Here is a 15,438-nt window from a genome sequence, read left to right as displayed (position 1 = left end):
TTAGGTAGGTAGAATAGGGAAAAGGAGTCCAGAATGGCAGTGGCTAAAAGACAAGGAAGGGAAAAGCCCACGAAAATAGAACAAAGGAAGGTCCGAGGACCAGAGTGAGGACCTCAGATAAAACAAACAACACTCCTGGCTGGCCCAATTTACATAGGACAGGCCCAGGGAGAGAAAAACATATAAACAGAGGAGCCAAACCTAGTTCTCTCTCTCTCTCCCACGCGCTGGGGCGCTCTTCTCTTTGCATCTTTGGATCAACGTGCCCTCACACCTCGAAGATGGATTTTTCTTCTATCTTCTAAATAAAATAGAGCTGTAACAGTGAGCTGTAACACTGATATGTCTTAGAGCTATAACATGGTCCATTCAAGTCCTGAGAGCTATAACATGGTCTGTCCAAGACCCAGGAGCTGTGACACGCCGTGGGGGCTTTAATGTCCATCACTCCAAATCTTTGTTGTGATGAGACATAAACCAAGAAACATACACTCATATGACAGATCTAACCACGTGAAAGTGTTGTCCCTCAATCATGTCCCACTCTTTGTGACCCCAATGGACTGTAGCTCACCAGGCTCTTCTGTCCATGGAATTCTCCAGGCAAGAACACTGGAGTGGGTTGCCATTTCCTTCTCCAGGGGATCTTTCTGAGCCAGGGATCAAACTCAGGTCTCCTGCATTGCAGGCAGATTCTTTACCATCTGAGCCACCAGGGAAGCCTATATTTAACCATATATTTCACCATATATTTCTACCAAATTTATTGCACTTTAGATAATTAGTGAAAAAACAAAAGTAGACAACTCTGAGTGGGGATTGTCTACTGTTAAAGAGTCCATGTCTACCAGAAGTTGGGCAATTTAAATTCATAAACCATGTTCCAGAGCAAATTTAAAATCATTTTGCCATTTTTGATATGTATGACATTTATAATAGGTATCTAATAATTATAATTTGAGAAAAACAAGTTTTCATAAAGGAATACTATAACAATTCAGCTTTTATGATGCATCTAGGTCTAACAAAGTATCACATTTTTGACAATAAAAATGCTTTTAAATCTCTCAGTATAGTTGGGATTCAAAGTCAATAATGAAAGCAATACTGAAAATAAAATTCTTATTTAACTACATTCAAATTTGAAGTATGCAATTCAGCAGGTGGTAGATTTGGGCTTGCTTTTTTTTTTTTTTTAATATCTGAAACTTATTCCTAAAAACTGTAAAGAAAGAAGTTGAATTTCCACTTGGCAGCATTCACCTACACTACAATATGATTTTTCTTCTTTTCTACTACTTAGTAGCAAAGAGAAATTTATAAGCTATTTTTTAAAACAAGTACAAGAGAACTAAAATTTCAAAAAGTTAAAAGGATATTTATATAAATTGTTTATATAGAAAGTATATACAAAACCAATATGATTGGGTACCTTCCACTTGTTTTATTTGTACTTATCCCATTTATAGGAAGTTTTGAGAAATGAATATTACTCACAATAACATCATACATATTCATAAAGTAATATTAAAGGATTATTTTCATGGTGTCATTATTTACCATTTATGCAGCAAGGCTTAATGGCTTCTGTATCTATAAATAATCTGAAAATTGCAGGCTTTGGTGAATAAATTAAATCACTTAAAAAGAAGAACTGGAAAAGAATACAGAATACTAAATATTGCATATATATTCTTTTGTAGTTATTATAATTTATACTGAGAGAGGGAATGCAATTCTGTATATTAATTCTCTGATTGTTTTTCATCTTTCTTAAATGGTGATGAATGTGTCAGAATGTGTGTGTGTAATGGAGAGCAGTATGTGAATTCATTTCAGTTAAACAACAAAATTAATTTTTGAAGAATTTCAAAAGATTTATAATTACTAGCCTTCTCAATATCTGTCAAAATAGCTGCCATTTAAAATAGACATTGTATTTGCTCATTCAAAAAAAAAAATTCAGGTAGGTTGCGTAGAACAAAATTTTCGTTAAAAACAAACAGAAATTGTAAACATATCTTTTGAATGTAGTGTAAAATTGTAATATGTGATATATGTGATATAAAGAACTGAGTGATATATCCTTGGTAACTTATAATTTGCTGATTAACCTAATTATTTTAATATATAATTACTATGCATAATAATATTACACATAATACATTATCGATATAATAATATAAGTATGCTGCTGCTAAGTCACTTCAGTCGTGTTCGACTCTGTGCAACCCCATAGACGGCAGCCCACCAGGCCCCGCCATCCCTGGGATTCTCCAGGCAGGAACACGGGAGTGAGTTGCCATTTCCTTCTCCAATGCATGAAACTGAAAAGCGAAAGTGAAGTCGCTCAGTCCTGTCCGACTCTCAGCGACCCCATGGACTGCAGCCCACCAGACTACTCCGTTCATGGGATTTTTCAGGCAAGAGTACTGGAGTGGGGTGCCATTAAATAGTATAATTGATTATAATATAATAAGGTATATTTATATATAACATATAATTCTATACAGTACAATCTTCTCCTCCTAATGGATCAACATATTTTAAGCTTCAATTTTCTCTCTGATTTATTAAGATAACCATCTGCTATCTTTTTAACTCACTTCCTCTCTTGTCCCCACTCCAACTGCTCAGAACCTCCAGCTTTTACTCTACTAGCCTTCTACTTTCCTTTACCAGGCTTTACATTTCATTACCCCTTCACATCAGAATCACCCCTTTTTACATTACCATGCAGTACCCTTATCTGGTAAAACTTCAAAGTTTGTCAAATCCAGCTGTTTCTCTAAACTATATGTCCATTCAAGAGCCAATGGCTGGAGAGTAATAGATCCCCATACTGAGTCTTCATCACTTTCAATTCTGGATCACCAACTTCAAATGAAATATTGATGCCAGTCACTAAGCAGGAAATAATTCACCTGCAATGCAGGAGATGCAGGTTTAATCCCTACGTTGGGAAGATACCCTGGAGGAGGAAATGACAACCCCCTCTAATATTCTTGCCTGGGAGAATCCCATGGACAGAGGAGCCTGGCGGGCTACAGTCCATGGGATTGCAAAGAGTCAGACACAACGAGCACATACACACAATCAAACAGTAACACTAGTCACTCTTCCTGATGATTATTTTATAGCTTCTCTTTCTCCACAAACATGCATATTCTTCTCCAGCCCCACTCTTGATAATGATGATCCTATTAAATATCCAGAAAACGTAGGGGAAGTGGAATCAAAACAGATCTTCCACTGATTCTGACAACTACAGCTACCCATCTGTGCTGGGACCACGTACTCTGCCTTTTAGCTGGTACTATGGGTTAAACCGCAGGCCGACTAGATCAATTCTCCTTTTCTACAAAAGGTCTGGGGTTTTTTGTTTTTTTCACTTTTTATTTTTCCTCTAATTTCTGCCCTAAATATAACTGAAATTTTTGAGGAGAGAAAAAGGACGAGAAAATAAGATATTTCTTATCTCATACTCTTATACTAATATATACTACTATAGTGTAGTATAGTACTGTACTAATATTATATTCTGACTTTCTAACTCTCTGGCCCTTACAGATATTAAAACTGCTTCTATCCTGGACAACTTTCAAGGTTCTTCAGAAGTTCCCTGCTGGGCCCTCCTAACCAAAGATCCCTTGATGTATCTGGTATCTCTTCGTCAGCTAGACACTTTGATCTCAGCTCCACTTTCAGACATTAACTGCAGAGTTTCCTCACCCTCCCAGGCAATCTTCGAGAGGACATAAAAAGTCTCTATGCAAGATGTCTTCCACTTTGCCTACCTCTGATCTACAGAAAACAGTCCCATATCCCCTGTCTTCAGTGAGAGTGTTCAACGTCTACTGTGGCCCTCTGGGGACAACTTCGGCTCCGCCACCACCACACTTGCTGTGTCAGGGTCAGTCCTTGGGTCCTCCAACACAGGACATGCAAATCAGGCTTCAGGGATGCTTCAGGTTTCAGGCGCCTCTTTAGGAATGTTCCACCTGTCTCCCATTCGTCCTCACAGCGTGGTGTTCTGCTATTGTGGTTCCTATGCTGTGTAGCAAACCATTTTAAACTTCCTGGTAAGTAATTCACATTACAGTGCTAGCACACTTGGTGGATCAGGAATTATAGTTGGGTTGACTTGGAAGTCATGCTATCTGGAAGCCCATCCTGGGAACTCTTGAAGGTGGGAGGCGATTGACAACTGGGACACAAAATCATCTGGAGATATTTTCAGTCAGTGGATAGCAATTGATTCTAGCTATCAACTATGGCCTCTACAGAAGTTTTGGACAGGCACCTAGTTTTACTTTTTCCAGTGGCCTTGATACAGTTGGATTTTATACATGTAGTTTAGGATCCAAACCAAGTATCCAGCTAAACAGGTGGAAGCTTTCTTAGTTTTTCTGGCCTAGCTTCAGAAATATACAGCATCACCTCTGCCACTTTCTGTTGCTTACAAGTGAGTCACACTGAAGATTCAGTGGAGAGAATTTGACTTTGCTTCTAGATAACAAATATCAATGTTCTGAGATTATTGTGATCAACTTTGAAAATGCCATATACTATATTTTCTTTTAAGGTAATTTTACTAACTACATTCTTTCTTCAAAACACACATCCTGAATATTTTATAACCTTGATCTGAATGAGAGGTCCACGTTACTGAATGTGTTATCATACATTTCCTTGGTAAATTACACATATTTAAGTGTCACCTAACTTTGGTATGCCACATCTTGCTATACAATTTTAGCATCTTACTACAGAAAAGGACAAAAAGAAGTAACTTTTCCATTGTCTTCTGTCATCTGGTAACAACCATCAAGCATCAACCTCTCTGCACACAAGAATAAAGGAAACTCCAGATTATACACCTGCCTTTCTCAGCCACAAGAATAGCAAATTTTCCTTTTGAAGTTTTTAAGAAGTTAAGGAAGAACTCGGTCCTTTGAGCTGGAAGTTCTAAGTAGTAGTCCCAAGGGCCTTAAAACTGTAACAAGAAAGTTATAAAAAGACTTTCCTGGTGGCTCAGTAGATTAGAGCCTGCCTGTCAATGCAGGGGACACGGGTTCAATCCCTAGTACCGGAAGATTCCACATTCCTTGGAGCAACGAATGTGCCATAACTACTGAGCCCACACTCTGGAGTCCAGGAGCTGCCACTACTGAAGCCTGAGTGCCTAGAAGCTGGGCTCTGCAACAAGAGAAGCCACCACAATAGAAACCTGAGCACCTCAAAGAAGAACAGGCTCTGCTCACTGCAACTAGATAAAACTGGTACAAAGCAATAAAGACCCAGCACAGCCAAAAATAAATAAAAAAAGAAAGTTACAAAATAGAGAACCAAATAATGTACTCTAATGATTAAGTAAATAGTTTTCTTTTTCGTAAGATATACAGAATACAGCAACAACCTGATATAGTTTTGAAATTGTTTAAAGTGTTATGAAGCCAGGAGACCTTAATTTTCTATATGATCACTTAGGAGGCCACTTTTTAGAAGAAAAGTTACATTTGTACAGATAATATTTCTCTTAGCAAAACTTTCATTCTTAATTACGGTTTTCATCTCTACCAAGCATGTTCCTTATGACCTGATTATTTAAAAAATGTGTGAGTGTCTATAGCATCCTGTGAGATTGGGAAGATTTTAGAAAGGGTTAACAAAATACCCAACTCTCAATTGAATAAGGTTAATAAATCAGAGTCTGATAATTGCAAAAGCTCAACCTAGAGTAGAACATTGTTATTCTATTGTTAGAATTCTAACATTGTTATAATAACATATGTTATCTTACATAAGGTACTATTTATAGCTGAACAATCTAATTTTTGGATAACAGGCATAATATATATTCTGGAGATTACAACTTAAAGGCTGTAAGACCCACTCTGTGGGTCTTTCTTAAAGAAAGAAGATATTCTAATTTTTCATTTGTCTTAAGACTGTTGATCTGAAGAGAAAAAACAAGGTTTCAGGAGGTATAACTTGCCTTAGAGGAGAGGCATTCCATGCCTTAGAGAATGTTCTTGCAACTACACTCTGAGCAGTGTAGACTAAGTGCATTCCGAGTCTGTAAAGGTAAGCTGACATTAACCATAGAAGGCAGCCCAAGAGCTGGGCTGCTGCTAACCCTAACCCTAACCCTAAGTTTCTTCAGTCGTGTCCGACTTTGTGCGACCCCATAGACGGCAGCCCACCAGGCTCCTCCATCCCTGCTAGGAGGGGCATTTCCCAGATATTTTGAATCGTGGGACTGGATCTGAGAGTAACCATAATTAGAAATAGCTGACTCTCATCCTATCTGTTGGAAGGCAATTTGTTATCTCTGATCTTATTTAAAATTTTGCTTTTACTACTACTGTGGGGAGTCTAGAAAAAATGTCTCTCCTCACACTTAAAAGTACAGGAAGGAAAGAAATAGAACCCTTAGGAAAGGTGGCCAGGCAGTATTGAAGTTGCTTTGAAATAGAGTATTCAATAGCCTGTGGACAGACTGGAAAGCCATTATCTAGGGACTTGCTTTTTGTTAAAGCAAGTAACAGCCAAGAAAGATTTATCTAACATGTAGGTTTTGGAAGGTAAAAACCTTCAAAAATTGCCTTCAATTTTCCATTTTTAATCTAGATTTTTTTAAAGTGATAAAAGAACAAAACATGTTCTTTGGAGTTATGGAAATAACCACCAAAATAAACAAACATATATAGGGAAAATGGCTCTGTAAGGAAAATAGAATAAAGATTTGAACTCTAGTAAGTTACGTAAAGTTATATGAACTTATATAGCTCATATATATAAATTGATTTTATAAAAATAAACATTCAGAACTAAGTACAAAAATAACTCAGCGGCTCAATTTTATACAAGACATTCTGAGGCCAGGTGACATTCGAATTACATACTTTATAACATGCAAAAGTGAGAAAAGGAGGAAGTGGGCATGAAAAAAACTTTTCAGGAATGGAATTGAGGAGAAAAAATGTGCATTATATGTGGGAAGAAGTGGTTTGGTTAGACCATACTGTGTAAAATAGAATAGTAAAAGGTAGAATTAGAAACTAGAATGGAGAAGGCAATGGCACCCCACTCCAGTACTCTTGCCTGGAAAATCCCATGGGCAGAGGAGCCTGGTGGGCTGCAGTCCATGGGGTCTCGAAGAGTCGGACACGACTGAGCGACTTCACTTTACTTTTCACTTTCATGCATTGGGGAAGGAAATGGCAACCCACTCCAGTATTCTTGCCTGGAGAATCTCAGGGACGGGGGAGCCTGGTGGGCTGCTGTCTAGGGGGTCACACAGAGTTGGACACGACTGAAGTGACTTAGCAGCAGCAGCAGAAACTAGAATAAAATTCAATTGATAATTCAAGGAATATAAATTTCTTCAGAGACCATAAGACATAAAATGTTGTTAGGTGATCTGATTATGTAATTATCAGAATATTTTGGGTATTCTTATGAGAGTTTAAACTGACAGCACTGTGTAAGAAGTTTTGGGTGTAGGACAGATCAGAAGCAGAGATACTACTTAGCAACATATTTTAATCATTCAGTATATGTAAAATGGATGCCAGAACAAACTGAGGACAGAAAGGGTAGAGAGGGGAGACTTGGATATAAGAGTTACTGCTGTGGTACACTGCAAGGCTGGATATCTAGAATCATTTAGGAAAAAATGAAGAGTATCTGAAGTGATTCTATTATTTTAAAGCTAAGATCATTCAAAACTGGAGATTCCAAAGTAGAAACAGAAATGTAAGAGAAAGGAAGATTTGGAGAATAATTAGAAGGGCCAAGAAACTGTAATTAGCTTTTTCTACATTTGGTTTTGAGTTTCTGACAGAATATTCAGATAAAGTTTTTTATTTGTACCACCAAGCAGATAGAAATCTGGGTATAAACCTCTTATATGCTCAGCCTTTTCCTTGCAATGAAATACAAAATTTTTGTTAAAACTGTTAATATTTATTCTAAACTGCTTAGAGAATGCAACCATAAAAATAATACATGCAATTGCCACTCTTTAATTCCCATTAAGTATGAGAAAATATGAAATGAATGTTACATAATTTTATTGTACTAGATATTTGTGTCTGTATTCACAGCTCTATTAATCTAGGTTAAGTGAAAATCTATTATGAAAAAACAACACTCTAGAAAACACAACACTCCAGAAAGGAGTTAGTATAAAGGCATTCAGATTGACAAGTAGTTTTTAATACACAGTTAAATGAGGATTACATGGGTGTTAGTTGCTCATCATGTCTGACTCTTTGTGATCTCATGGACTGTAACACACCAGGCTCCTTAGTCCATGGAATTCTGCAGGCAAGAATACTGGAGTGGGCTGCAGTCCCCTTCTCCAAGGGATCTTCCCAACCCAGGGATCAAACCCAGATGCCCTGCATTGCAGGCAGATTCTTTACTGCCTATAATTGTACATATAAAGATTGGTGATTTATTCATTCAGAGTAGAAGAAAAAGTCCTATTTTATGGCTTAAATTTCCATCTATATACTGATGGCCTAGACCTCTCTCCTGCATTCCCTACACACCTGTCTGACTGCTTTCTTGAAACATTCAGTCGGATGTCTAACGTTAGTGTTCACATAAGTTATCTTAACTGGGACTTCTGAAATTTAAAATAGTGCTAAAAATAAGAGGATAAAATACACACAAAATTTAGGGGACTTCTTTACAAAAGCATTCAATACGACTAAAGGGCATTTTTGTTCGTTTACAAAATAATTCTTCAAAGACTCAAATATCTCCACATGAACACAAATTAAGCACTGTTTTACTTGGAGACATTTTTTGTATTTAACACCAGTTCTGACACAAAATATTTGAATTACCATCAATTTACTATGTGATTTGTAGCATGTATTTCTTCTTGTTGTTTAGTCTGACCCTTTTGTGACCCCATGGACTGTAGCTTGCCAGCCTCCTCTGCCCATGGGATTTCGCAGGCAGGAGTATTTGAGTGGCTTGCCATTTCCTTCTCCAGGAGATATTCCTGACCCTGGGATTGAACCTGCATCTCCTGCATTACAGGTGGACTCTTTACGGCTGAGTCACCAGGGAACCCCCATGTACCATGTTTGTGTGTGTGTGTGTGTGTGTGTGTGTGTGTGCTTAGTCGCTCAGTTGTGTCTGACTCTGCAACCCCATGGACTGTAGCCTGCCAGGCTCCTCTGTTCATGGGAACTCTCCAGGAAAGAATACTGGAGTGGATTGTCATGCCCTCCTCCAGAGGATCTTCCCAACCCAGGGATAGAACCGAGGTTTCTCGCAATGCATGGGGATTCTTTACCAATTGAACCAACAGGGAAACCCCAGAATATTGGAGTGGGAAGCCTATCCCTTCTCAGGGGAACTTCCCGACCAAGGAATCAAACCGGGGTCTCCTGCATTGCAGGCAGATTCTTTACCAGCTGAGATACCAGGGAAGCCCTGTATGCTATGCTATGCTAAGTCGCTTCAGTCGTGTCCGACTCTGTGCAACCCCATAGACGGCAGCCCACCAGGCTCTGTCGTCCCTGGGATTCTCCAGGCAAGAATACTGGAGTGGGTTGCCATTTCCTTCTCCAGTGCATCAAAAGAGAAAAGTGAAACTGAAGTCGCTCAGTCGTGTCTGACTCTTAGCGACCCCATGGACTGCAGCCTACCAGGCTCCTCCATCCATGGGATTTTCCAGGCAAGAGTACTGGAGTGGAGTGCCATTGCCTTCTCCCTGTATAGGTAAATGCATTTCAAACTTTTCAATTTAGTAACTTTCACAATTTTTAATCTCTTGGATTTTCTGCAGCAAAATTTCTTTTCCTAGTATCAATTCATTCTATTTTAAATGTTGAACCATTCAGTTGAATTTACAATAAACCATAGCCACAATTTTGTCATTCCATATGATCACTATACATTGTCAACATTTTGACTTTTATGAATTTGAATATAAATGTCAAGCGTTATTAAAATTAATGATTTTTCTATCTGAAGTATTTAAAGTCTTTGATATAAAACTAGTATCCTCTAACTGTGGAATGCTTCTGTCAATGGAGGTATCACTTCATTTTTCACATGTGCACAAAAAAACTCAAAATTATAAATGAGTGAAATTGTTTTAGAAGAGAAATTCCATCTAAAAAAAAAAAAAAAACCTCATCCAAATGAAAAGTCAAACACCAGAAAGTGCTTAAACATGCATTAAATCCTTATCATCAAGCAAATCTTTTAAAATAACTATGCATATTTGACCTAGATTTTTGTCTTCTGATTTACATGTCGTCAGCAGAACCACTTTGGCACACTGTCAGTCCACTCAGGCTGTCATAGCAATACCATAGACTGGGTGACTCAAACGAGGAAATGTATTTTTTACTATCCTAGAAGCTAGGACGTCCAAGATCAGAGTGCCAGCATGGCTGATTTCTGGTGAGGACTCCCCTTTGGATTTCAGATAGCTATTCTTGTGCTCTTGCATGGCCCTTATGGGGAAGTTGGGACTGTACTTTCTCTTCTTATGAAGTCCCCAGTCCTATTGGAATAGGACCTCACTGTTATGACCTCATTTACTTCCCTAAAGGTTATATCTTTATTCTCATTGTGGATTAGAATTTCAACATACGAATTTGGAGGGAACAGAGTTCATTCTATAGCACCAAAATAGTAGATGAGAAAAGGCCAACTATATTGTATAAGTACACATTCATTATCAACTTTCTTAAAAAACAAACTTTCAGTATTAAATGTTAATTAAATAATCATTTTCATTTATTTGACCTTATTACTGTCAAAGTGTTTATTGCATTACTGAACAATAAAATGAAAAAAAAAATGTTTTTTATAGCTATACTATAAATTCAGCGCTAAAATGGCTACAGCAAGAGTGTCCAGACTACTGTCTTGACACTCTCTGGCAGGACTTCTCAGCTATTTTTTGTCCACATTTCCCATATACCTAGCTTATATTTGTTGTAAGTTTCCACTAATTTGGCTTACCTTAGGCCTCGGGTTTTGTGCAACTTGCAAGCACAATCAAGGCCATAGTATTTTGCATCTGGTATTAAACATCTCTCCTACCACCACCAGGGGCTTCCCTGGTGGGAATACACAGAGTAAAAAGCCATGTGAATACAGAGGAAGAGTTTGAAGTGATGCATCTGTAAGTCAAGGAATGCCAAGGATTATTGGGAACCACCTGACCCTAGAAGAGTGGCATGGAAAGAATTCTTCCTCAGAACTTTAAGAATCGACCCCGACCTCCAGAACTCTGAAAGAATAAATTTTGTTGGTTTAAGCCACAGTTTTGTTTTGTTTGGAAGTTTGTTGTAGCAGCCACAGTAAACTATTACTACTAATATGAACCTTTTGTTAAAATAGAACTGTTTTGTTAAGATATAAAATGTCAAGAGACATGCTGCGTTATACTCGATACAGGCAACAGGTGTAAACCAAAACTTTTCAGGCAACCTGTTTAAATCATTTCTCAAATTTATTGTGTTCAGTTGAATTCTTTATGTTATCCTCCTAGGTTCTATTGTTCAATCTTCTCCTCAAGTTAACAATTTCATGTTTCTATTTATCTCAAAAATGTTGAAATTATTTATACTGCTGTATTTCAAACTTAGACTGAAATTATTTGTAAATCCCATCAACTTTAACTCTGAAATTATATCTAAATTCTACCACTTTTACATCATCTCAACTATTCCCACCTTGGCCCAACACTGTTAATAATTATCATCATCTCCTCACTGGTCTCCCTGCTTCCAAGGGTTTCCATGGTGGCTCAGGGGTAAAGAATCTGCCTGCAATGCAGGAGACCTGGATTCAATCCCTGGGTTGGGAAGATCCTCTGGAGAAGGGAATGGCTACCCACTCCAGGATTCTTTCCTGGATAATTCCATGTACAGGGAAACCTGGTGAGCTGCAGTCCTTGGGCTTGCAAAGCATTGGATGCAACTGAGCACATCCCCATGCATGCAAACACACACGTGTACACACATACACGTATGCAGTCTCTAAACATAGTAGCCAAAAAGATAGTGTTTAAAATCATAGATCGTGTAGTTTCTACAAAAAAATTCTCTTGCTTCCTGTGTGTAATGGGTTGAATTGTATCCCTAGAAATTGAATTGCTAACTCTCTAGTCCCTCTGAAAATAAACTTATTTGTAAATATGTCATTATAGATGCACTTTGTTAATTTACCTATGTCATATTAACAAAGCTAATTACATCTGTAATGATCTATTTCCATTATGTTAAAATATAGCCAATATGAGAGCCAACCTGGACAGCATATTAAAAAAGCAGAGACATTACTTTACTAACAAAGGTCCATCTAGTCAAAGCTATGGTTTTTCCAGTGGTCACATATGGATGTGAGAGTTGGACTGTGAAGAAAGCTGAGCACTGAAGAATTGATGCTTTTGAACTGTGGTGTTGGAGAAGACTCTTGAGAGTCCCTTGGACTGCAAGGAGATCCAACCAGTCCATCTTAAAGGAGATAAGTCCTGAATATTCATTGGAAGGACTGATGTTAAAGCTGAAACTCCATACTTTGGCCACCTGATATGAAGAGCTCACTCATCAGAAAAGGCCCTGATGCTGGGAAGGATTGAAGGCAGAGGAAAAGGGGGCAACAGAGGACGAGATGGTTGGATGGCATCACCGACTCAATGGACACAAGTCTGAGTAAATTCTGGGAGTTGGTGATGGTCAGGGAGGCCTGGTGTGCTGCAGTCCATGGGGTCGCAAAGAGTTGGACATGACTGAGCGACTGAGCTAAACTGAACTGAACTGAATATGAGTGATCCTTATTATAAGAGAGGATAACAAATACAACTGGTGTCTTTATAAGCACGAAAGAGAGACACACACACACAGGAAGAATGTAATGTGATGACAGAGGCAGAGACTGAAGTAATCCAGATAAGGGCCAAGAAATGCCAAGGTTCTTAGATCACCACCAGCAGTTAGGAAAAATCAAGGAAGAAAACCTCCCCAAGAGACAGTAGAAGGAGAATGTCACTGCTGAAATCTTAATTTCACATTTCTGATCACTAGAATTGTGACAGAATAAATGTAAGCTGTTTTAATCTACCCAGCTTGTGGTACTTTGTTTTGTGGCCCTAAGAATCTCATACAGCATGTCACTCTGAGTAAAAGCCAAAAGTGTTACAATGACCTGTTTGGTCCTTAATAGTTTGGTTCCCATCTTATCCATGATCTCATTTCTCACTAATTTTTGCTTGGTTCTCTCTGCTGTAGAGACATTACTTTGCCTGCAAGGGTCCATATAGTCAAAGTTATGGGTTTTCCTGTAGTCGTGTAAGGATGTGAGAACTGGACAATAAAAAAGGCTGAGTGCCTAAGAATTGATGCCATAAAAGTGTGGTGCTGGAGAAGACTCTTGAGAATCCCTTGGACAGCAAGGAGATCAAACCAGTCAATCCTACAGGAAATCAACCCTGAATATTCATTGGCAGCACTGATGCTGAAACTGAAGCTCCGATACTTTGGCCACATGATGCGAAGAACGGACTCATTGTAAAAGACCCTGATGCAGGTGAAGATTGAAGGCAGGAGGAGAAGGGGATGACAGAAGATGAGATGATTGGAAGGCAACACCAACTCAATGGACATGAGTTTAAGCAAACGCCAGGAAATATTGAAGGACAGCGAACCCTGACATACGATAGTACATAGAGTCACAAAGGGTCAGAGACGACTGGGCAATTGAACAGCAACTCTGCTATACACACATTTGTTGTTGTTGTACCTCCAATATTCTAGGCAAGATCTTGCCTGACAGAATTGTCATTTTTCTGTTGTCTGCCTGGAAAGCTCTTTCCCCAGGTGTCTTGACTGCTTGCTTTACTAATACTGGGGCTTTAATAATATGCCACTGTCTTCATTAGAATGTCCCTAACCTCTATGTTTAGAATTAAGACTATTGCTCCTAAATTCTCTACCCTCAATATCTTACTTTTAACTTCCATAGCACTTATCATGTACTTACATTCTATATATTAGAAATTTTTTTCTATCTGTATTACCACTATGTTTCCAGCAATTGGCATAGTAGTTTGCATACAGCAGGGACTCAAGATTTACTTCTTAAAATAATGAACATATTTTAAAATGTGACATATTCAGGGAAATTTAAATAATTAAGTGTGGCTGTGGTTGATTTTTGCTTTCTTGGTGAGGTGTGAAGGGTTAGAAAAAAGGCTAAATTTTAGTCAAAAACCAGATTGTACATGACCATGTATGCTTTTCAAATATTTGGAATTTATCCTTTAGTGCAGTTGTTTTCAAAACTGTTTGGTTGAATTTTTGTTGTAGTTGCTTAGAGTGCAAAACATTATTCAAACAAAAGATTATAAGAGATATGTAAAAGAGACAAAGGTAAGCTTCTCAGCAGGAAGAAATAATGTGAGTCCCAGAATCCAGCCCTCTCTCTGTTCCTTCTCCTTTTCATGAGACCTGCAGGTCACTGTATTCACTTGGGGATTCATGAAATCACAAGGTGAAAAGCACTACTTTAAGAGATAGAAAACCTCTGAAGGATTTCAGCGAAGGAGTTACATGGTAAGATTTTCATTTTATTAGATAACTGGGGTAATAGTATGAGGGCTAAATCAAAGGCTTGTAAAACCAAAGACAAAAAGGCCAACAGGGAGAACTTCACGATAATCTAAAAGGGCAAGTGACTAGAACCTGAGCCAAGAAAATAACGGTTGGGAATGTAGTCAATAAATGAGAAACAGTTGCATAAACCAGACTAGCTGATTAAGTTCATAGAATGAAAGGGAGAAAAGGAGACTTTAGGTTGCTATGCTGAGTCATAGGACCACTGTGCCTGAAGTGGCCCCATTTACTAACACAGGAAACACAGAGGAGCAGATCTGAAGAACAGTGAGTTCAGCTTGTACTAGGGTGGTCAGGTGAATGGGTCCAGAGGCTTAGGGAAAAGCATCATATTGAGATATAGATTTCAGTATTACCTTATCCTTTACCATCTGAGCCACCTTCCCAGGTGGCCCTAGTGGTAAAGAACCCACCTGCCAATGCAGGAGATGTAAGAGATGAGGGTTCAGTCCCTGGGTTGAGAAGATCCCCTAGAGGAGGGAATGGCAACCCACTGCAGTATTCTTGCCTGGAGAATTCCCATGGGCAGAGGAGCCTGGCGGGCTACAGTCTATAAGCTCACTAACAGTTGAACACGACTGAAGCAACTTAGCACAGCACTTTACATTATTCAGCATTCACTCACTAAGTCAAAAATATTCATGTGTTCTTTCTATATTCCAGCTGCTTTGAAAGTTAAGGAGCATACAATGGAAAAAAAAATCAGTCATATTCCTTATGTATAGTGATAAGAAACGATGGCCCAAAATTCAAAGTGTGGAGAGAAAACTTTGATCCT

Source organism: Bos indicus x Bos taurus, chromosome 14 (assembly GCF_003369695.1).
Source record: "Bos indicus x Bos taurus breed Angus x Brahman F1 hybrid chromosome 14, Bos_hybrid_MaternalHap_v2.0, whole genome shotgun sequence".
Taxonomy (NCBI): Eukaryota; Metazoa; Chordata; class Mammalia; order Artiodactyla; family Bovidae; genus Bos; species Bos indicus x Bos taurus.
The sequence above is the reverse complement of the archived record's forward strand: the minus strand, read 5'-3'. Positions refer to the sequence as shown.